This window comes from Polyodon spathula, chromosome 17 (assembly GCF_017654505.1).
Source record: "Polyodon spathula isolate WHYD16114869_AA chromosome 17, ASM1765450v1, whole genome shotgun sequence".
Lineage (NCBI taxonomy): Eukaryota > Metazoa > Chordata > Actinopteri > Acipenseriformes > Polyodontidae > Polyodon > Polyodon spathula.
Genome location: NC_054550.1, coordinates 19,794,797 through 19,820,770, shown reverse-complemented (window position 1 = coordinate 19,820,770; position 25,974 = coordinate 19,794,797).

Genomic DNA, 25,974 nt, shown 5'->3' with positions numbered 1-25,974 from the left:
GCATGACAACCGTTTGGATTGAGCTAAGTAGGGTACATCTCTAGGGTAACATCAGCCCAGCTTACTTACTCATACATCAGCATTGTTTTCTTTCTTTTGTGCTTGAGATCCCCACCCAGAATCTTTCCATCTCAACCACAGTCACTGTGCGGCTGCAACTCTTGGCCACTGAACCCGATGTCTCTGAGAAACCAGGTTGTAGAGTGTGCCACAAATTCTCGACAACCCACCTCCACTGGGTAAACTCGTACTCTCCATCCTCGCTGTTCTGCTTCAGCAGCTAGTTGAGCATACCGAAGTTTCTTCCTCTCATACGCCTCAAGAACAGCAAGGCTTGCTGATCCAGACCACAAGACAAGGTCTGGTCGAAGATTAGTGTTGCTAACCTTCGACCAGACCTGGTCCTGGCGCCAAGTAAACCGTCTTTGGCTAAGACCCACCTTACATCCTGTCAAAATGTGCCTTAATGTTGCTGGTGATGAACACAAAGGACATGAGGGCTCCTCACCCACCCAGAGGTTTAGGTTCTGTGGTGATGGGAGAATATCATATGTTGATCTGATGAGGAAACTGATCCTGCTCTGTTCCATTGTCCATAGGACTTGCAAGCCGATCTTGTGTTCTTCCACACTTTCCCATCTCATCCATTCTCCTGCTCGGCCTGGGAAACGTCCTTTACACACCTGTTCCTCTCCTCCTGCTTTTGCACCTTGTTGACCACCAACTTCCTCTGTTGAGCTGGGGTTGCCCGTGCCATGCAGGAGGAGCTGAACTGAGACCAAAACCTCCTCTTCCATGCTGAACTTGCCCCATAATATCTCCGATTTGAAGGGCAGCCTTAGCATCTTCCACAGATTTCTTTCCCGCCCATTTTCTTCCAGTTTTCAACACAGGTGCTGCCTCCCTTATGCATTTGTCACGTGAATCTACTAATGTCATTTCCAGTCAGACTTTGGCGCACTTAAACTCCTCGGTTAGAGCAGAGATTGGTAGCGGCAGTATTCCGTTACCATAAAGTCCCACTCTGCTGAGGCAGCGTGGCACTCCCAACCATTTCCTAACATATGAACTGATTAAAGCTTCCAGCTTCTCACTGTTGTCAAGGAAACCTCGTACACAGTCAGTGGCATTCGTGCATTCATGCCCATTTAATGTTATTGGTTAATTTGCCCAATAACCGATTAGTGCAGGCTACTGTTGTAGTCAGTGTTGTCATGTCATCTATGTATGCTTGAATTTATAAATGCTGTGAAAAATAATTTTTTTAAATGTGTACATTCAGATATAATTCATAAATCTAGTTAAAAGATTTAACATTTAGTTAAATACTTAACTAAATCTTAAATCTCTTAACTATATTTAACATTTAGCTAAATATTTAAGTGTTGTATTTGTATGCTCCACCTGCTTTGCGCTTTCACGCAATATGATTGGGTATTGTAATACTAATCGGGGAATATGTAGATTTCAGCATTAAAAGGCCAATCAAATTCTTTCAACTCTTTGATATATGAACTGCTAATGTTACAGAACTAAGAAGCATGTAGGATTTCTTGTGAGGGATTGTCTTTCAAATCTTTTTTTAATGTTAACTAAATACAGGACTTAAATTTATTTAAAGAAGAGCAAAGGGATTAAAGAGATACCTTTTTCTTTCTTTTTTTTTTTTACTGCAATCAATTTAGGTAACTCAACAATAAGCTTTATTTTAGAAATGCATTCATCAATTCAGAATCATACAGTACAAAAAAATTAAAGAAACTAATTATATAAATATGAAGCTAGTATCCTATAACACAGACACACAAACATGTAGGTGTATATTATTTATTATTACATAGTTGTAAATCTTAACTATTAGTAATCAATTAATAATATTATATATATATATCATATATATATATATATATATATATATATATATATATATATATATATATATAATATATATTGCATAACGTAAATTTAATTATTAAACATAATTCACAAAATTATGCAGTCTTATTCTTCTTCACTAGGGGGCGCTGGGGTTCTATCTATATATGCTCGATAGAAAAGACACTTGAAAAAATTACATCCAATTGACAGACTCTACAAATGCAACTTAATAAGAAAGGCAGGAGTATTAAGAGACTAAATATGTGTAATGATCAGTCAGTTTGCATAATAATGCAAGACCAAATATATTTTCATTAGTTTTAGAAGTTGTTTACTGCATTGGGGTTATTTAAAGCCTCGTCTATGAAGACCAATCAGATTCTCCACCTCTTTCAATGTATACAAGTTGTAGTGTTCCAGAACTCCCTGCGCTGCTCACAAGAAAAGCATTACAAGAAACACATTACAGGTCCCTTGTTGTTTGTATCACAGCAATTTATTTTCTAAACATAATCCTGATTTTGATCTTTTTTATTCAAACATCGTGGCTCAAAAATCACCTGGGAAATACATTTCTCAGCTTTGACTTGTTCGGCAGGAGAAAGAGAATTTCTCATATAAGCATCATAGTGCATCCAGATCATGCTTCCTCCTGCAACAATGCTTGTATTATTTTCCCCCAATACACCACTCATTTCAATCAGAGCTGCAGCATTGTTGCAGGAAGGAGCGTGATCTGGATACATTAAGATTCCCAAAGAGAAGCTCTCTTTCCTGGTGAATTGTGACAAATGTATTTATGGGGAGTTATGACCTATGATGCGTGAAGAAAAACATCAAAATGAAAACTTCCTAGTTACAATTTACAACATATTTTAATGTTGAATACAGCTTGGTTTTGGGTTTGTCAGTCACTTGTTTGTTTGATTGCCCGCACAGTTTCCGTTAGCTCTGCTTGTTTTATCTAACAAATTTATCCAGAGCTATTGTTTGTAAAAGATGAATTTAAAAATGGGTGTATTTAATGTACTATTTCATCTGTTATGCTACTGTCATGTATTATGTACTTTCCACTGTATTTAATGTACTATTTCATGTATTATGGTACTATCATGTACTATGCAATTTCCGCTGTATTTAATGTATTATGCTTTTTTTTTTTTTTTTTTTTTACTGTATATCATGTATTATGCATTTCTCTGTATTTAAAGTGTTATGGATTTTCTTGTTACTGCATCTTGTAAAGCGTTTTCTGATGGTTGTCCACTATGAAAGACGCTATATAAAATAAAGATTGATCGATTGATTGATTCACAAATCCTAGATACATGAAGAGAAAGGCTTTCTAAGCAAGTGCATAGGTATCTTAACATGACTTGTCTCTTACTACACTGTAATTGTACAGTAGTGATGCATTAACTCAACAACTTTCTTCATTGCAAAAAACAGAAAATGTTGGCAGTTGCTTTTGTAATTACCATGTATTTACACATGTCATGTTTGTAATTACTATGTAACTACATTCCAGGTGTTACTTGCTGTTTCATTTCCTATAAGTTTAGTATTAAATGATAAACATTTTTGTGTACATCAATTAATTGTATATGGAAAATATTGAATAGGAAATAAGTGTACATCTTCTACTATTTAAACACTAAGGATAAAACCTGTATTTAAAACTGCATGTTCGTGAAAGATTCAAAATGTGTATACTTTTCAACTCCCTATTATCACCCTAGACCACACATGCAATGACAATGTTATTAGAGACACCTAATGCAAAGCGTTACATTATCATTAAAAAAAATTAACATTAAAAAAATTATAATAATTGAGCGCAATATTGAAGAAACAGAACTTACGTGTTTTTTTTTTTTTTTTTTTTTTTTAATTAAATCTCCTATAACGAACTTATTATTGTGTACTTGTTTAGAATTCGGGTTCTGTTGTCAGAAGACTTGAAGATAAGCCTCTAGCAGGAAGCATCTCCACAAGCTTGATTCTGTTTACTGTCCACCACTTGCCTTTTGGATTTATTTTTGTTTTCTGTTTTCTTGTGTTTGTTTGATTGAGAGATGTATCCCTGTTCATCAAGCTGCTTTTAGTAATCCATAAAAACAAAGCAAAAGGACTCACCGCTGTTCCAGTGATTACATATCTTCAGCACTGCCAATTTGCTGTGTGTTTGTTTGCTTGCTTATTTTGCTGATAGGACCTTTTTTTTTTTTTTTTAATTAATTTAAACTTTGATCACAAATGCTGATAATTCAGAAACAGAACTTTATTTACTGTACTTTACTGAAAACATGTAAACATTTTTATTAAGACCACTTAAGAGAAATACTGTAAAACTTTGTATTAAGGTAACTACAGAAATACTGTAAAACTTTGTATTAAGGCCTGAGGCCTGCCCCTGTAAGTAGTGTGTTGGTGGTGATTTAGCAATAAAATGTGCTTTTGTTAGATTAGATATGGCAAGGCTGGCAGGTTGGACCTCCCTCCCTGCCTAATTGAAACCCAATGTGCAGCAGGTAGCCAGATGGCGAATTGCATAATTAAGGACTAATTAACCCTGGTCACCTGCCTTTAAAAAGGATCTGGAAAGCCAGTCCTTTATTTAGTTTGAGCAAGGAGAAGGTCCCTGGTGCGGGACCTACCTTTCAGTGGGAGTAACGCACGGCCCAAGTTTGGCCACCTTTTGTTGATAGCTTTGTTTTTGTACTGTGTTTTGTTTTGTATTTTTGTATTCATGTACCTTTGTGTATATACCCTTTCGCATTAGGGCTACCATTGCTGGTACCCTAGTGGTAGCCACCAACCACTGCAATTGGCTGCTATATTTGTAAATAATAAAACCTGGACACCTGAGCGGTGTCTGGACTTCAAATCCTCTGTGTCTCTCTCATCTCTTAGTGGACACCCACACAGTAACAGAACACCCCTATTACAATGCCATTAAAAAAAAAAAAAAAATCAGATTATAATATCTGCAGAATCCACTGGTGGAGGATCTGCTTCAGAACAGATCTCTTTACAGAGAAAGGGTGTCCCAAGCAAATTCCACAGAGGTTATGGTAGGTATAGAGACCTTGACATTTATTGGGCGCGCTCCAGGCAGGTAAACCACCAGTCCCACCAACATCTGAGAATTTACCTGAGACATCAGCATCCCCTGCTGGCACTGCACACATCTAGAGAGAATGTGTCAAGGCACATGTACCTTCAGATGATACAGCAGCAGTTGTGATGCAGAGTTCACCCTATGTTCTCTCTGTAAGCTGCTTTGCATAAAAGCGTCTATTAATAATAATAATAATAATAATAATAATAATAATAATAATAATAAATAATAATAATAATAATAATGAAAACAATACATTTGTGTGTATTTAGCAGCAGTATCTATTTGTGTTTTTCTGAGCAGCTGGAAGGAAAGTTCATTTTAACAAAGCTTAGTGAACTCCAAGCTCCCTCTTAATAGGTAATTAGTATTTAAAAAGTATTTTAGCTTGTTTGCAAATTACTGAAGTAAAAAACATGTAACAATGTTTTCCCAACATTGTGATTTGAGAAAAAACGTATTATTCCTTCAGAGTGAAGGGAAAAATTGCACTCAAGAAATTATTCCTCAAGGTAGAACTGAGGGGAAAGCATCCCTGAAACTGCCCTTGCGAAACTTACATTTCTTTTAAATATCCAAGTCGATTTATTTTCCATACAGTAGAGAAAACTGAATGCTGTCAGTTGGGCAATGTGTTTGGTTTTGTGTAAATGTATGAAATCTTTTTTTTTTTGGTCCCAACAAATTTCACCAGCAGTGTTGTCAACACAGTCAGGTCAAATCAGTTCAATGTAGACCAGGCTTTTAACTGACCTTACTTACAAGACCATCTCTCTGTAAACTATCAACTGTTTACAAACACCCTAGGTGCAGCACGATGTAACTCACTTGCAAATTAGCTTAAAAATAATTAGAACCATTTGAATTGAAGAAAAGTAAATAACATCTAGAATGGTTAAACTGTTCAGGCTAATTGTAACCATTGGATAAGAGATTTTAAAACAATCAAAATTTTATCTAAGAAATTTTCTATCCCTTCAGTATTAAGGCCACCCCCCTAATAAGGCCAAATTTTCTTGGTCACTTGATTGGCTATATTTGCGAGGTTTTCACTGCATATAAAGAAACGCTTATACAGTGTTACGTAAATTCAGTAGTCCAAACACTCAATAAGACACGTTCTTCGATGAAAGTGTCACTTGTGTTCCAATTTGTTCCGCACGTATTCAAAGGGGTAATTACCAGGGCTTTAAAAAACATTTTCTAACCCTCTGATTTGCATTACATTCTCACAAGCACTTTATCTTTGAGCTGCAAGTTGTTTCGTTATTAATTCTCCAGTGAATTCCACACAGTGATCATGTTTAAGTACTGGAATCTCCCACTCACTTTGTACACTGCATGCAGGATTACCCTGAAATCATGCAGCTAAGTGCATGCGCTACTGTCTGCAGTGGCAGCGCGCTTATACACGAGATAAGGGCATGGGCGTAAAGAGAAAGAAAAAACTCAATTTACAATGCTTTAGTGTGGGCTTTACCATTGTTACTGTCAGAATTTAACATGCTAGTGTATACCCTTATAAAAATGTACCATACTAAAAGATAGCAAAGCGTAATAAAGCATAATGAACCCATGGTAAAGCACATAGTAAATGTGTTATGGTAGGTATGGTAAAGCACATTATTAACACTGCAAAGCAGGGTAAACTATGTGACCTCTGCTGTGTGGGTGCTTATACGCAGAGACAGATATATGTGCTTATATATGAAACCAAAGGTGTAACTGCAGTTTCTCAACAGCACCAAGTGCAAGTCCTTCTTAACAAGTCATGTTCCCATGCATGTGCGCCGATCTCTACTGTAAGGTGGGGGGGACACAAAACGTGTGGCAATTTAGGAAAGGCGTGACGTCAGGACAAACACAATTAGCGAGTATTGAAACGGTAGCGATAAGAAATGTTCTTAATCTACCTAATGTTAACCCCTGTAATTTTGCCCTTTTCAACACCCCCCCCCCCCCCCCCCCCCCCCCCACACACACACACACTTGTTTGTTGCCTAAACGACAACTATATATTAGTTTAATTTATCATGTCTTTGCACAGAAAAAGCATGGTACTGTACCTTAAGCAGTGTACCTTAATTGAGTCCTCGCAGTGTAACTAGGGATAATGTGTAAAACCAGTTGGCTTCACTGCTTGACTGCTACAACTCGGTATAATACTTAGATTTTGCAGCAAATTATGCTTAAATTCCCTTTGCTACCAACGTATTCATTACTTCTACAGCAGCAGGTGTCTATGAAGTAGATAATATAGCCAACCCTGTATTAAAATATCTACTCTGTCTCCTGCTTTATACAGTGCTTTATTAAACAGTTTTTCACCACTATCTATGCATAGGTTTCATATGTGTTGTTGCTAGCTAGATTGGAAGTTGGAAACAAGTTGTGTCTCAGGTCGAAATTACGCTAGTCTCAGCGATTACCTTCGCAAAACTATAAACTATATTCATCAAAGCATTTTTCTATCCCAATTTTGTTTTCACTTTGTGTTTTTGTCAGTTTTTCACTGCTACCATGCACTTGTTGCACTCTATTGTTATGTTTGTTTGTTTGTTTTGCAGGTAGCTTCCTAAAACAAAATTGAACTTCCATTTCTAAATAAAAAGGGAGGGGGTGGGGGGGGGGGGGAGCACAAATACATGTAATGTCCCCCCAGTATGAAGAGTGGGTGGAACTTGACCCCCTCGTGCCCCCTGGATCTGCGCCTATGTTCCCATGTCAGTAAGGTTTGCTTTCAGCTATAGGGCCCACACACATATGTGTACAGAAGCAGTAGTTAATAACATGACTGTATTATTTCACGATTATCACAGAATTCATGATTTCAGTGAAATGTACCCATTGTCCTGTAATAGGTAGTTAGTTTCCCGTGAAAATTCTAATTTCTGAAAGAATCATGTAAATATACATACGTTATCATTTAAACATAAATACAGCAAACATTTGCCTTATTGATGCATTACCTGTTACCTGATGGTGAAAACACAATGGCCCGATCTTCAATCTTCGCACAATCCTCACGCTAAATTTGTGCCTCGCAAAAAAATTGTGCTTTGGCACAAAATGAGGGACATTCCAAAATGGCACAAAACAGTTGCGCGACATTAGAATATAACGGTTTTTTGAGCAATTAACAAATCTGTTTGTGACTCGCAAAACCATCTGCGCATTCACTACCATATAACGACTGCACACAAAAGCCAAGCGAGAATGCAGAATGATGGACAGTCACCATTAGTAATGGCATTACAAAATTAAAAAAGTGGATACTGTCTTTTTTTTCTGAATGCTTTTTTTTTTTATATATGTAAGTCGTGCTGTGACAAAGTCTACTGTGGTAACAAGTTCATTCACCTGCAAAGTAAACATCAATCAAGCGTTTTTATATACACAATACACAGAAATGCGTTATGTTATTCATTCTATTCACCCATTTGAACATCATGATTAAGCCCAGTTTGTAAGGTTTTGAGTGTCGCCGGAATTGATTTTTTTCGTTATGCCATTTTTTTGTAAGAATAATAATTAATTCTAAATACGCTCCTAAAATGTTAATTGTAGCCCACTATGATTTCTCAATAAATGAACAGTCTCTGTACAATTAGCAACATCAACATTCAGCAGACTGGACAGCTGCATAAAAACTGCCAGAAATTACAGTTAACAGAACTGTTTGTCCCGCCTCAGCTAATCACATTTTCAGAATACTGGTATCGAGAATACAGACAAATTCTTTTGGAATACCCTGCTTACATGGCATGGAATAGCTATTCATATTTCCCACTATTTCGAATACAACTGGAATTCTGATAGAACAGGACAACTGGAACAGGTGCCCGGATAGCAGTACGGGTGCAGTCAATTGCACCTACCATGCGCGACAGATGTGCAACCTCATAAAAACCTACCATTATCTCCTCTGTTTGCTCTGGTACTGGGGATTTTAATATGTTCCTCAGCACGTCACAGCAACTCGGTTATGAACCGGTCGAGGTGGCGGGACACGGCTGACTGGGTGATCCCCACTGTATCACCTGCTACCTTCTGGAAGGTCCCGGTAGCCAGGATACACATATAGACAGACACTACCAATTGCTCAGACAAGGCATGACTGTGCAGGTTTGTTCTGCCCAGGTCATCATGCAGCATGTGACATAGATGAGTCAGCATGTCTCGGTCGAGACGATACCAGGACAGGACTTGCTCATTGCTGAGTTCTTCATATTTGTGCTGAGGCCGGTACAGCCTTTCAGCATATCTTCGCCTATGTTGCCGGTTGTGCCTTGCATCATTCACATCCAAATGTCGACAGACATGCTGCATGCTACCCACGTTTCCCATTGTTGCCTGTTTGTAGTCAGTGCTGGAATGGTAGTGTGCACAGAGTTAATGCAGTCCTTTTACAATCCTTATACTGTGCGTCACAAACCTGGTTTTGTGCTTGGTGCATACCTTTGAATATACCAGGATCACGCATATTGTCGCCCACTCCCCCCATATTGCACGATGCATACATTTTATTTCTGCACAGCACAGAATGGATTGTGATGCGCAAAAGGACGTTTGCAATATGGCAACTTGGCACAATTTCTACCAGAACGGCCATTTGCGACGCGCATACCCCTCTGCACAGTGCACAAACCTTTCGAATATCAGGCCCAATGTCTTTAAAAAGTAGACATAAAAAACAGATTTTTCAGGTAAGCATTAAATATTTAGGAAACTAAAATTCAATGGCAAATGTTTTGACCCGAATTCATACTCTCATGGTAACTAAAAAAATATATTTTTTAAGTTCTTTAAGAGGCAGCCCAGCTGCTGTGGGAGTGATGGCCTCTTGCGTATGGCTCCTTGACCCTATTCCTGGTTGTGTGCCAGAGGACAGCACCCTAAGCAGAGGTTCCTTGCTGGAGGGGCTGCAGGAGCTGCAGGAGCCCATCCCCCAAGGAGAAGAAAGGAACCGCACCTGAGAACACAACAGTCTGCAGGGGAGCTGTAATTATATTACCACAAGCATGACTCAATCCCTCTGCCTCTCTTCCATGCTGGCTAACAGTGTTACCATTTTACAGTTACCGTAGTAACACACTCCCCAGCAGCCACTATAGTCTGTTTTACACCACTCAGGCCCTGTGTATTAAATATATCTTGATATTCTTGGACATAGTAAATAATTGACTCTCTTTCAGAGGTATTCCAAATATTTTAAGAGCAAGTGCAGTGATTCTGCCAAAATGTTTTCTGGAAAGGCACGATTATTTTTTCAATGATATGTTCTAAACTTATTTTCTAATCACCCTGTATTATAAAACATAAAGGATGAGCAACCTACAATAAAATAAGCATACTCCTTTGAAACACACACCGGCTCCACTGGTCCACATTGGTTCTCTGTTTGAGCAAGCTGGGAAGCTGAATTTTGAGATGTTGTAGTCAACAAGTTTAATGGGTTTAATAAAATACACATGCACAATTAATAATGCCACTCTAAATGTCTTATACAACAACTGGACTCTGTGCTCTCACTGTTTTCTATGGATGGCAGAAATTCCATTATTACTCAATAACAGAACTGCAAATAAAGCATGGCTGAAAGAGGACAATCATTAATGACTCCTGTTCTAAAACCACTGCTTACTGATAAAAAATAAATAAATCACAGACACTTGAGCACAGCTCTCAGAAAGTGAATTGAGTGAGTACTACAATGATTATTTCAGTCAAACAAAGGTAAATAAATTTTGAACTGCAGTCTGTCTCTGGGCTTTTATCCACTCGGCAGCCTGTCACAGTGATTTATAATTTTATATATACATACACACACACACACACATACTTTGCAATTATGCTCTGGAAAAAAAATTGCTTATCAGTTGGAATGATGATACTGCAGTCTTGAATACAAAACCAGCTTCTCCCAACAGTAAAAAAAAAAAAAAAGACAAAATGAATGAAACAGTATTAACATTAAGATATTTCAGAACATAAAAGCACAAATCGGAGTGTGAAAAAAAGCAATTTCATGTTTCATCCCATCCCCCATCGTTTTTCATAAAGAAATGAGTCACATGATTAGTGTGCAGCTACTGCATCAGCTGTCTCAGATCTATTCCCTTGAGCTGCAGTTGAGAGAAATTCCAACAACATGCATGAATAAGCCACAAATGACAACAGTGAGCATGAGGAGGAAGGCACAGCCCTTCCTGGTACCTAAAGCATGAATTGGAGATGCAATCATAATAATAATAATAATAATAATAATAATAATAATAATAATAATAAACTTTATTTTATATAGCACCTTTGAAGGTAACATCTCAAAGCACTTTACAAACAAACAAAACAGGAACTAAAAAGAGTCATAAAAATGCCTTTCTATAAAAGTAGGTCTTTAAGCTACATTTAAAAGCAATAAGAGTGGCAAAGTTTTGGGGCATAACAACAAAAAGCCTTGTCGCCCATAGAACACAGGTGAACAGAGGGAACACATAACAATCCAAGATCAGCTGAGCGAAGGTGATGTGAAGGGGTATAGACTGATAAGAGATCAGATAAATACTGTGGAGCCAAACCATGTAAAGCCTTAAAAGTAAGAAGTAACATTTTTAAATCAACACCAAACCTGACAGGCAACCAGTGCAGGAGACTCTAGAACAGGAGTGATATGATCCCTTGCAGGTGACCCTGTCAGAATACGAGCTGTTGAGTTCTGAATAAGTTGTTGTAATTTGGACAGTGTGCTTTTGGAGATGCCTGCAAGCAGAGTGTTACAATAATCAATCCTCGAGAAAACAAATGCATGAACCAGCTTTTCAGCTACAGAAGCAGAGAGCATAGGTCGCAGCCTAGCGATGTTTCTAAGGTGGAAAAATGAGGCTTTAATAGTATTCTGCACATTAGGTTCAAAAGTTAATCCAGGATCAAAAATAACTCCCAAATTTCATTTAATTTAATCTAATTTTGCCGGTATCACTTCCCCCACCAGCAGAGGATGAATACTTGCTGGTATCAAAGTAATAATATGTGAGCACGGGGAATTGCACTTTATTAATTCACATCCAGTTGTACCGCAACTCCAATTGAACGATTGATTAGCAGTCGAGTCTCGTTACAACTGCATAAAAGCAACATGTTTTCACATACTCGGGGTTGTGTGTTCGGTGAATGGAGAACGGGATTGGGGAAGTAGATAATTGCAAAAGCAATAAGTAGTTAAATATCTGCTCACAGTGTTTTTTCTGTATAGTTCATTTTGTTTGTCTTTTTGTTTTGGCGACGAGTGCCGTGTCCTGTATTTTTGTTTGTACAACCTTTCTATTTTCTGTTCTGTTTATTTATTAAATGCTGAGCAAAACCATTCGCTCAGCTCCACCAAACTCTACCTCTTTGTCGTTTATTTCCTGCTTCTGGTCTGACATCACCCACTCAGGCCAACTTTATGACAGGACATCAGCAAATAATATTGTAGTGAGCCCAGGGGATGGAAGCAGCAGAGCTGGTAGGAGCCAGCTCTTTTGTACAGTGGTATCGGCGCTTTGCTTTAGTGTTCACAGGTTCTCTCTGCTACTACTAAGCCGTTTTCAAACAGTTCCCTACATAAAACCCATTGTAATACTAATCCGAACAGAAGCTAAAATCGAGCTCCATACCTTGAAATAAGCAGAGAGCAACAAAGTGCAGGTATTCTCCAGCACAAACACTGCACAGTTTTTAAGTCTCCCAGGAGATCATTGCAATTTTGCAGTTGGCATTTTGATTGTGCTTTACCTCGATTGCTCTTGCTTGGCAATCATCTCCCAATCAGACTGTTGTCACTTATCGCTTCGGCATTCACATAGACATTCCACACATGTACAATAAAGAAACAGAAGAGTGCTATAAAATATTACAAAATCAGACAAAGTGAAACACAGACATCGAATAAAATATAAATAAACAGTGGTATATTGCTGTGTCAAAGGTGCCTGTCCCTGTGTTATTTATTTGTGTTTTATGTTATATGTAGTGTGTTAATATTGGTGCATAGTCATTGGTACATGGAATATAATATGGGTTACAAGCATGAGTATGTAAAATGTAATAATATGTGAGCACAGGGAATTGCACTTAATTAATTCACGTGCAGCTGTACCGAGACTCCAATTGAATGATTGATTAGCAATCGAGTCTCAGTTCATTTGTATAAAAGCAGCATGTTTTCTCTCACTCGGGGTTGTGTGTTCAGTGAGTGGAGAATGGGTGGGGAGAAGGAGAAAACAAAAAGAGAAGTAAAAGTAAATAATTGAACTCACCGTGTCCGCTGTTTGTTAGTGTCTGTTTCGTCTAGTGTTAATTCATTTTGTTTGTCTGTTTATTTTGGTCTCAAGTGCCGTTTGCTGTTTTTGTTCAACCTTTCATTTTCTGTTTGTTTATTTATTAAATGCTGAGTGCAAGCAAGCGCTCAGCTTCACCAAAACTCCACGTCTCTATCCTGTGTGTTATTGTTCTGGGTCTCACGTCACCGCTCAGCCAGCCTTGCGACAATGGCTTAATCAGAAAAACAAACTAGTGAAAAAAAGAAAAAGCACAAAATAACCCTATTACAAATACAAATAATATTATTTTATAAAGCACTTCTATACATCAACGAACATATTTGATTGTCATTACAATGATATTTGAAACCCCCACATATTCCCTGAATCTGATATTCTCAATAACTCAAGTTAAATAATGTTAATCCCAAATTTCATGACAACTAAAAACGATATTCTCCAGATATATGGAAAAATGTAAGTGTGGCTGTATAGACAGACAGACACATCCTGAGTTTCCTTTATTCTTAGTAATAACTAGCGTTCCACCAGCTTTCAGGAAGCATGTATGGTGTGATATATGACCACCTCTACTGTGTAATAAAAGTGGGTTCTATTCTGGAGTCAATACTCCTTAGTATCCAATTAACAAAAAAGACAACATTTTGGAAAAGGCATGCATTGATTCGGGGAAGACATTAATCTGAAATGATGTAGGTATATGTGACAGATATCAGAGACACCATGACAAACTGCAGCAATATCCTCACAGCAGCTCACTCACAAAACAAGTCAACTCCTGGAGTGTCTTATCCTGTGATTAGCACATCAATCTCACTCACTATCAGTGACATATCAGTCATGCTTTTGTCATTGAAAGTAGGACATAAAGCAGTAACAGTCTTCCTGGGAGATAGCAAGCGCCAGACGCCATGTTTTAAATAAAATACTTGTTTGCTATAACATGTGTTTCTTTCAAAACTGCACATTTGAGTCCCACAGAGAATGAAAGTGCTTGTCTAGGGATATATTTAGGAGCATTGTACTTTACTCAGAAAGTTGAAAGTAACTGTAGCTGACACAATAATTTATTTTTAAATATTGCTACTGATTCAGTCGGGACAAGACTCAATTTATATAATGTTGATGTTAAAATAATTGTTTTTCATCTTTTCCTCTGAAAGAATACATACGCCACTTACATATTTGATCTGTCAGCATCAAATTCAAGAGGATATCATTTTCTGAGGCTTGAGTTTCTTTAACGATATCAAAGCTGTTTCATTGAGCCCCTTTCCATGCCCTTTTAAAGTGTCTCATCGGGAAAGAATGGAAGTATGTAGTTGGTTAATAATAGAAAAAGAATTCATTTGCATCCATATCCAAACCCCAAATATATTTTAACTTTGCTATTACTTTTCACAATGTGTCACACATACAAAACCGACTCCCATTAGGCAAACTTAAGCCATTTCCTTGCTGGGTAAAAGAGACCCCTTGCAAGAGATGTCATTTAGAATTGTGTTGGTTAATTCTATGTAAAGTTTTGTTCTTGCATTCTGCTTGGCTCACTTGAATCATATACCCAAACATAACCAATGTGCCTATTTGCATGATTATATGGTGCTCTGGCTCACTCAATATAAAGCCTTTCTCCTGTTATGATCAAAGCAATCATTATCATTCTAGACTGTTGAAGAACACCAATGTTGAAATAAACTGTAATTCAGAGTTTTAATAATGTACATCCCCAATTAAAATAAAACCAACAAGGAAAGAACACAAAGATCACATTACAATGCTAACGGTGGTAAGCTTGCATGAAAAGCCATTTTAAAGCATGTTTTTCACTCGTTCGAAAGCAAAAAATAAGAGGAGTGTGCTATGCATTTAGTGGTTCGAGGTTAATCAGTATTCCCTGTGTGTTGTTCGGTTTCAAACTGATGCAGTTTTTAAAGAATGTTAAAGTCTGTGTGAACATAGATTCAAGGAAATGCACCAAGTCCTTTTCTTCAATCAATAATTGGTTTATTAAAATAAATGCAGGGGTATATCCAGTCCCAAGTACAGAACAGACAGATTTTCCAAAGTTCTCACAACTTTACAAGAAGTTAAATACCCCTTAACAAAGCAGTTTCTCTTCCCTATTTCTGGCATGTAACCAATGGTAAAGAGACAATGCCCAGTGACCGCGCCTCGTTATTGGGTATCAGAGTTTGTGTGTGTGTGTGTGTGTGTGTGTGTGTGTGTGTGTGTGTGTGTGTGTGTGTGTGTGTCTAACTCTGAACTCACAATAACCTTTTTAACTGGTCACTCTACATGATTATCATTTTAGCCAGGCCTCTTATCCAGTTGTCTGTAAAGTGCTGAGGCCCCTTCTGGTCCACAGCGCTCAGTTATCTTTTTATTGCCTGCTGTAGCCTTTTCGCCTTGTGGCCCAAGCTCTATCTCTGTAAAGTGAATCATCCATGATTGTTTTCCCTACTTGAGGTCCTGCTAGTCCAATAGTATTGCTATCTCTTTTAAAGTGCCTGGGAGCCTTGCATAGAGTTTAGTAGTAAGCTCCCCTCAGTTTGCCAGAAGTATTGCATGCATTATTTGAACAACCAGTTTTCTACCCTGTCTGCTAACCTCTGTATAGAAAGAAGCACAGCATACAACTTGTAAATCCGCATGCATCACAAACTGCTATTCAATCCTGGTCCATGGTTTCCAACACAGCAGTGTTATATGCATTATTGAAACTAACAGTGTCTCTGTGTCAATCACTTTTCAGAAAATAACATGAGCACAGCTCTGCAAGTCCAGATGCATAGCAAATTGCTATTCAATGCTTATTTAATGGTTAATTCATGTTCTTCAACACAAATCATCTTTGTCTCTATGGTCAGGAGTATTTCTCACATGTTCACAATTGTGTTTAAAGCATATGGGTCCTCACACTATGAGACTCACTGCGACTGACATTCAGCATCACATTCAGAGTCTTTCACTTCTTCTGATCACTCTGCATTTGTCATTATGGTTGAACAAATTACTCACAGTGGAATAGAGTATTGCTTTGTGGTATCTGATGCAACAGAGCAGAGGCTAGAAACGAACCGGCAGCCACAAGCTGCAATCAAGCATCTTAACCAATATGCAAAGAAGCCCAGCTGAAATCAGATAAGTTATCATGTAAGCAAATTGGCATGCTCGCTTCTGTATACATAAGATAGGAGTTTCTGTATTGCAGGACAATTAGAAGAGAACAAGACAAATGAACATTCAAAATCCAGCCTGCCAGCTTTAATAAAAATAAGCACTTTAGTTGCTGTATAATCATACAAATCATCTCCTCGTTTTAGTGCGCTATATGTAAAATAAAGCAGCAGAACAACATTGAAAATATAGTCAAGATCCACCTACAAGTCTTTTATAAAACCTGTTTTATTTGTGCTATTTTTGAAATTTAGTGTGCCCATTATTTTACCCAATTTTTCTCCACGATTTAGATTGTCCATTATTTTTTTCCCCTCCAGGCAGCAAGTTCAGTGGATGTCCTCCAATCCCACGACCAAGACAGCTTCTTCTGCATCCAGGAACTCGAGAGATGTCAGAAAGCTATCAGCCTCTGGAGTACAAAGGCCAGCCCTGCAGGTGTCCACTTGAGCTCCCCAGGCTCCAAGCCGGTAGGATCCGCTGTAAGCATGATGAGGATAAACAGTCCCTGCTGCTTTTGCCTCCCTAAAGGCCTCTACACACCGGATGTGATGTGACAAGCAAATGTGTCATATGACACACAGCACCAAGCCATTCACAATGCCTGTGATGCGATGGACGACACTGAAAAAACATTGGACGGGGAGAGGGGTATGGGGAGAGAATGGGAATGATCTTTTGTTACATTTTGTGTTTTATGCATATCTAATTTCTCAAATAAAAATTTGATCACCAAAAAAAACATTCTTAAAAAACATCCTGTTGTGAATTGACCCCAAGGTCTCTTGAACCAGTTGAAAACCATTAAACTACCAGCTCTGACCAGGATAAACCAGCAAAGAATTTTCATAATGTGACAAATTGTTTACACATCATTCCTTGCATAGCTGCTAATTTACATTCCACTAAAACAATTTTAGTTTCCAAAGGTCAGTACTCGGTGATTTGACAGTTGATGGATTCGGATAATCAGATTAACCTCTAGAAAGAAGAAGTTTCTAGATCATAAATTCTCTTAATCATGCATTAATGCTATTTGGTTATTGAACGAAACAATTAATAATTCAAGTGGGTACCAAGTCAATAGTAAAAAACTCAGGTCAACAATTTAAGCTATACAAGCCTTTACAATGCGTTTACAGGTTTGTTTGCTTTAGTTCTACCAGAGTCTACGATGTTATGAGATGACTGTTGCCCTGTATACAGTGTTTAAATATTCAATACACTTCAAGGCATGTGTTCCTTTAGATGTTTTGGTTTGTGAGTGGAATACACTCATTAATAGGCACTATTACATGAAGCTGCCAAGTAAAAAGAATATACAGAACTGGATTTTACTTCATGTTTTCGGTATGTTGCCAGGAACAATTGCAGACTACTTCAACTTAGAAATCTCAGAACTTTCATCCACCAATCAGGAAGCTGTGGGGCATTACCACACAGTAGTTGACCTCAAAACTTTCAGATAAAATGTCTAGCTTAATAAAAATGAAACGGAGGGAAAGAAAATCATAAATAATACAATATAATATTTACAGTGTTTACAATAATAAGTGCAATGTTTACAATAATACGTTCTGATCACAATATAGCCCAATTTTATTATTCTGGCTCATTGTTTTGAAAAGGGAATTCGGGCATTGACGTCTTTATGAGCATACTTCATAATATCAATCTTTCTACAATATATAAGTTCTACAGTTGACCCTCTCTCTTGTGAGGAATTTTGGACAGCGAACAATCCTCTGTTATTGTTTCTGCTCATTATTCCCTGCGTTGACTAGTCTAGCAAAAATATCTTCTTTAAATCTTTCTCAAGCCCATTGGTGAACCATTGTGGTCTGAAGCCTATGCAACAGTGATACACTTGTGGGCTTGCTTCCCCACATCAGCCTTGAGGAGTCTTTTTTCTGGAATAGTTAGTAAGCATAGCAGGTAATGATCTAAGCAGGAACAACTATAGAGAGTCATACAGAACACACATGGTAGACTATTACACAGGTAAGCAAAAAGATGGATATGTTAGTTTGGGGAAAAGCTAGGCAACCAGATATCAGCTTGGCCCTGGAGTGTTCCTCAGAACAGGTAACTGTCTCCAGAGTTTCTCTCCATGTGTAGCTGATCACTATAATAAATTTTTTTTGTCTTTCTCATGACCTTTTTTGCAGAAAAAGAAAATGTTCATATATATATTTTAAGTTTAAAATTATTGACGGCTAAATTTGCGTCATCAGCGCCTTGCCCCCCTCCCTTTCTAATCATGTTCCATCACCATAGTAACAACGCCCCCCTGCCCCTACCCTCCCCGATAATGACGGAATACTTGAATGTCCCCACGGAACACATCAGGCAGCCCGAGAATGAAATAGAGCATGCGTGATGATTGTCAGAGTTTAGAAAGTTTTCAACACTGAAAAATATAAAAGAAAAAGATTAGGCTGATTTGAAATCAGGTTTAATCAATGAAGTATAGCAGTTTGGAAAGTGGTTGTTTGTTTATAATAGTACTGGATTAATAGGATTCTCTTGAGAAACAGAGTCTTTTTTAGAAGAGTCTGTATGGGGCTCTTGACCTGGCAGCTTGTATAGTGCTGAATAAGATGTTCTTTTCCTCAAGCAAAGCTGAGAAATATGTAGTAATGGGTACTTGCATGCATACAAAATAATAAATACATCTCCTTTTCTCGATCTTTTTTTTATTTTAGTACCTATTGTATTACACAACAACAGGTTTCACTGACAAGGAAATATTTCAACCTGCTTCTGAAAACCACTGTGTATCATCCCTATATTTAAACAGAGTTTGCTGACAGCCTTCTTTTTTTACAGGGAAAGTCACTTATAAATTAAAATAGGGACACTTGTTAAATATGTTAACTATAAAACGAGCTCACACATTAAAGCCTTTTCATTCTGTGACACCCTGGGATCCTTCAAGAAGCTGCTTGATGAGATTCTGGGATCAATAAGCTACTAACAGCCAAACGAGCAAGATGGGTCAAATGGCCTCCTCTATTTTGTAAACTTTCTTATGTTCTTATGTTCTTATGCTGTTTGTAATCATTATCTGTGGTTCGTATTACAGGTATTCAAATACTATTTGTCTGTGTTCCAGGGCTTTTACCTGAGCTATGGTATTCTTTGGTTCTATAGATACATGTAACACAGGCTGTAAATAAGCTTGATCAGATAAGATGTGTCTTTATACAAGTAACAGCCAGCACTGAGTGAGCTGCTTACTAATATAACCCACTGGCTAATCTAGCCTGCATTACTGGTGCTTTACTTATTTTTCCTGCTCTACAATTCTCTAGCATCATGCATTCAGATATACCCTTCAGTATATGCAGTATTAGGAACATACACTTTCATCCCTGACCATGGCAACTATCCATTTAACATGGAACATATATTAAATAATTAAATAAAACAAAAGACACTGTATGATAGGAGGCCAGTGGTTAAAGAAAATTATTTGTAATCAGAAGGTCCATGGTTCAAATGACGGCTCACTCTTTGTGTGACCCTGAGCAAGTCACTTAACATTCTTGTGTGCTGTCTATCATGTGAGATGTTGTTGTAAGTGACTCTGCAGCTGATGCATTGCTCACACACCCTAGTCTCTGTAAGTTGCCTTGGATAAAGGTGTCTGCTAAATAAACAATTAATAATACTCTAAACAGTGGAGGATCTACATACTGCCAGTGTTTTAACATTACATTAGGACCAAAAGTGTCATTTTTATTATACAAGTACACTACAGAGATTTACACACACACTGTTTAAGATGTAGGCTATGACAAAGTCTCCATTCTTTAAAGGACTAAACCAATGTCAGCATTTAGACCCACCACCACTATGATGAACTGAATGTTCTAATCGCTGAGATTGGATATTCTAACAGCTAATACACACGATGACCGATCGTCTAGCAGCTGATGTCTTAAGATTTTTTTTTCTCCCTGGAATCGTGACGTTATTCTGATAGGATGTTTTGCTGGCAGTTTTTGGCAGCTGTTCTGTCAGTGAACATGTTTGCTTATTAAGTACAGGCGGCATAGTCTTCAAATCGTACACTCAGATGGTGTTAAATAAACCTTTATAAAGCTTCTTTTACTACTGTGTGTAATCTTAACGAAATGTCACATTTTCTGCTTTTTAAAAGTTTACTTTGAAAAAGCTAATGGAAATGTGGCAGAAGATTAAATGACTAGATTATAATTGTGAGGTTTCATCAAGTTTTGGACTGAAGATATAATTATCATATGAAAAGTGAGCTATGCTGTTGTAGAAAATGATATAGTACATAGAATAACAAGGGATATATTAGCATTAAAGCTTATAGTGATGCACGTGAGCAGCGTTTCCATCAGGGATCATGTTCTACCATGGAAATAAATGTTTTGAATGTTACAATGAGATCTGGAGACCCTAAAGTGTCTAACGTACCAAACTATGTTATACTTATCTATAAGTAAAGTGTCAAATGATTTACATGTGTAACACAAGAAGATGTAGAAGAATTTACAATTAAATACATAATTTTTAACATTGGTTTTGTAAACAATGCTTTATTATGAATGGTACCATACACGATATCAGTATTATTAAATTCTGAAGTGAAAAATATAACAAACAGCAGCTATAGTGTGAAAAAACATTTCAAATCTCTATAAACAATGATGAAAGATAGATTAAATAATCTGATGGCAGCTAGGCCAATGAAAATAGCCTTTAGCACAGGAAGTGCTTTGTTACGAGGAAGAAGCAACCACTTTTAACGTAAGGAATTGTACAGGAGATATATCTGCATACAAGAAAAATATTTAACTCAAAAGATAACATAGCCAGTGACGATTTACATATGTAACACAAGAAGAAGATGTAGAAGAATTTACAATTAAATACATAATTTTTAACACTGCGTTTGTAAACAATGCTTTATTATGAATGGAAAAAGAACCTTTAGAATACATTCGGTTTGTAGATGATATTTTTGCAGTTTGGAACATGGAGAAGAATCTCTTTTCCAGTTTCATAAAATGGCAAATGAAATACACAGTAATATTAAGGTGGACCTTTAATGGACAAGAAATAGAATTTTCAGATACTGTAGTAAAACTTGAAGAAGGTTCAATTGAGAATGACCTCTTCAATAAACCTACTGACATGCACCAGTATTTACTTATGTCCTCTGCACATCAGATATACACTAAAAGGGCAATCCCAAAGGGTCTAGGAATAAGAATATGAAGAATATGCTCTAAAGAAAGTGACTATGTAAACAAATGTATTAAAAACAAATCTTAAAAAAGAGGATAAAGAAAGAATTACAGAGCCAGAGTTAAGAAAAGTGGATAAACTAAAAAGAGATGACTTCTAGATTATAAAAATAGAGATAAAAAGGTTGAAAGAGTTGCATTAGTAATGACTTACTCTAAACTTTTGCTCAACATTTCTAAGATAGTTTGGAAACACTTGTGGATTCTACATAATTCAGAAAAATTGAAAAAAAGGATTTCTTAAGGCCTCAGTTGTACCATTCAAAACAGAAGCTAATTTAGGTGATATTTTAGTTCACAGTAAACATAAAAGAATAATCGACAAAATAGGTTCTACAAATACTTGCACTAGTACATGTAAAGTTTGTAAATACATGGACAAAAGTAAAAATATAATTAAACATAAGAACAACACATATCCACTAAATACTAATATCTACTGTAAAAATAGCAATGTTGTTTATGGAATAGCCTGTGAAAAATGTGATGAAATAAAATATGTTGGAGTGACTGGAACAACTTTATATAAAAGAATTCAGAACCACCTTTCATTAATTAGAAATATTTTTTTTTTAAAAATGAACCAATAGTACAGCACTTCACGAGTCAAGGACATGACATAAATGATGTAAAGTTTGTAGTATTAGAACACCTAAAATTAGACAATGCGACATATAGAAGAATAAAAGAAAGTAAAGGGATAAATAGACTGAACACGATTATGCCAGCGAGACTCAACAGAAAATAATGAACTAATTAATTCCAATAAATATATAAAAGTTAAAAATAATTAAATAAACAAAATTAATTCAAAAGTTGTGCATGCTGATGGGGAGACCAAATCAAGGCTGATCCTCAGAGCCAGTATTGCATGATAAGTAAGCAATATGGCACGACAGGGTGTGGGATATACTCTAATATCCACACGCCCCGGGTGCGTTATAAGTCACGAAGCGAAGCCAAGTGGCTTTAACCGCAGGGCAATTGGATATTAGAGTATATCCCACACCCTAAAGTGCCTTACTGTGCTTATAAAATGGATCAACCAACATTACAAAAAAAAAAAAAAAAAAAAAAAAAAAAATAGGTAAAAACATGTTGTAATTAACAAAAAAGTAATTTATATTAAATATCCTTGATATCCTGATCTTAGAAAATAGTCCCTTAAAACATAAAAAATAAAACCAAAAATGCATTAATTAAATAATAATTTCAAATGTAGAACTGAACATTACCATTAAAAGTGCAGTTTTGATTCGTCTTTTAATTCTTGGTTTATTCATTGCATTTTAAAGTAAAATATTACTGCCCATTTTCATCATGACACAGCACAAATGAGCCTGCTTTTATATCAGCAGCACAAATGAGCCTGCTTTTATATCAGCAGCACAAAGAAGACTGCCATTAAATCACGCAGACCCTTCCTCACAAGACCTGCAATAGTTTCAAATGAGAGTGCGTTTTTTTAATCATCCTTTGTTCTCCGGGTAGTAACCAGAGGTATCCTTAACAGATTTGTGCTACAGCTTCACAGTGGCGAGAAAGACGTTATTTGCATGGATTACCCGGTTTCTTATCAAACTGACTTTTCAATTTACAGCTTGGTAACGTGGTGAAACAATTTAAAACAATGCAGGGCACAGCAGAATACATGATACCGTCGTACCTGGACACATTTAAAAGGTATGGCAGGAAATTGTTGAGATTAATTTATAAATGTTCAATATCAGATCACAGAACTGCGCAGGCGGTGTGTCCGGTGTCAGCAGGCAGACAGACTGAAGAACAGACAGCTGGAGCGACGGCAGTAAAACATCTTTTAACCCCAAAGTCTCTTTTAAGAGGGACTCAAATATTTTGTGAAAAGCTGAAATTTTAAGAGAGATTTTAAACTATGTATTTTCAAAATGCGATAGTGAAACGCCGTAGTTCAGGGAGAAGGAACACAGCGATCAGAATGGCGAGTTTTTATTTTATTTGAATACTTTTGCTTTTTTTCGCTACTTTAGTTAATCATTGGTGTCCGATTTAGATTCATTCAATATCTCATGTACACTTCGATTTCCCAAAAGTTCAACATTTACATAAATCTCGTCGTCGGCTATCATGTTTATGGCTATAAATTCTAACGTGTCTGCCGTTTTTGTTTTTAAATTCTAGGTGTATGGATATCTGCCAGTGATTTGCCCGTTTCTTTCTTTCTTTTTTTTTTTTTAATGCCGACTCATGGTGATATGCTGTAATATCAACACCTCCATGTGACCTATTTTGACCAATTGGGATAGAGTATTTAAAATACCCATTTTTAAGTACATATAAAATAATGTTAATTAGAATTAGTATTGATTTAAAGCTATAAGTAAAAATGATGTCAAAATATATAGAACTCCATTACATCATGCAAGAATAAGTAATGGATTTGAATATAAACAATAACAAGTAGCTGTCATGCCGCTGACACATAAATACCTCCAATGTTTTGATTCAAACACAGGCTCCCTTGAGAAGGTAACACAGCCAGGCTCATGGCTGTCTGTTTGCCCATTTTAAAAGACTGATCCGACACAGAAATTAAGTTTTAAGCACATGTTTAATAATGCAAAATAAACAAAAACAAAAATAAACACCTAGATCCTTTGGAGCGCTAACTACACATTTATGTAGGTCCATGAATAGCTTGCAGGACGGCTAAGCCGTTTACCTGGCATAAAACAAAAAAACACAGTTTTTAAAGAATACCTGCATGTGAACAGGATGGCTTACAGTGGGTGACATCAGACCAGAAACACAGACTCAACACAAACAAGTAACGGCAGGGCAAAACTCAAACACTATGGCATTCAGATCTTTTATTAAATAATAAAACAAATATTTTTAACAAACACAAAACAAAAGGGCACATTGGCCAAACAAAAGGAATCAAACAGATATCGTGTTAGTTTTGAGCCAGCACATATAGCAATTGTTTACTTTAAAGTCACTTTTACTCCTCACTCCCAACTCCACTCCTCACTCCCCACTCCTCATTCCCTAATCCTCACACTTCACTCCCACTCCTCACTGCCCTCTCTCCCACTCTTCACTGCTCACTCTTCACATCTTCCCACTCTTCACTCCTCACTAGTCACACTTCACTCTTCACTCCTCTAACCCATTCATCACTCCTCACTCTCCACTCCTCATTCATCACTCCCATCTCTTCACTCCTCGCTCTTCACTCCACACTCCTCACTCTTTGCTCCCCACTCGTCATTCCTCACTCCTCACTCTTCGTTCTTCAATCCCCACTCCTCACTCTTCACTCCCCATGTCTCACTTCACTGCTCACTCCCCACTGCTCACTACTCACTCTTCACTCCCAACTCTTCACTCCCCACTGCTCACTACTCACTCTTCACTTCCCACTCCTCACTCACACTCTTCACTCCTCAGTCTCCACTCCCCAATCTTCAATCACCACTCTTCACTCCTCACTCTTCACTCCTCACTAGTCACACGTCATATCTCTCCACTCCTCATTCATTACTCCTCACACCTCCCTCCTCACTCCCCACTCTTCACTATTCACTCTTCAATCCTCACTCCCACTCCCAACACTTTACTGCCAACTGCTCACTCTGCACTCCTACTCTGCACTCTTCATTCAACACTCCTCACTACTCACTCCTCATTCTTCACTCCTCACTACTCACTCCCCACTCCTCATTCTTCACTCCCCACTCCCCACACTTCACTTCCCACTGCTCACTTTGCACTCATCTCTCCCCACTCCTCACTCTTCATTCACCACTCCTCACTCCCCACTCCTCATTCTTCACACCCCACTCCCCACACTTCACTTCCCACTGCTCACTCTTCACTCTGCATTCCTCATTCATCACTCCACACTCTTCACTCCCAACTCTTCACTCTTCATTCCTCACTCCCTACTCTTCACTCTTCAATCCCCACTCCTCACTCTTCACTCCTCACTCGTCAATCCCCACTCCTCATTCCCTACTCATCACACTTGACTCCCCATTCCTCACTCTTCACTCCCCACTCTTCACTGCTCACTCTTCACATCTCCCCACTCTTCACTCCTCACTTTTCTATCCCCATTCCTCACTAGTCACACTTCACTCCTCTCTCCACTCCTCATTCATCACTCCCCACTCTTCACTCCTCACTCTCCACTTTTCGCTCCACACTC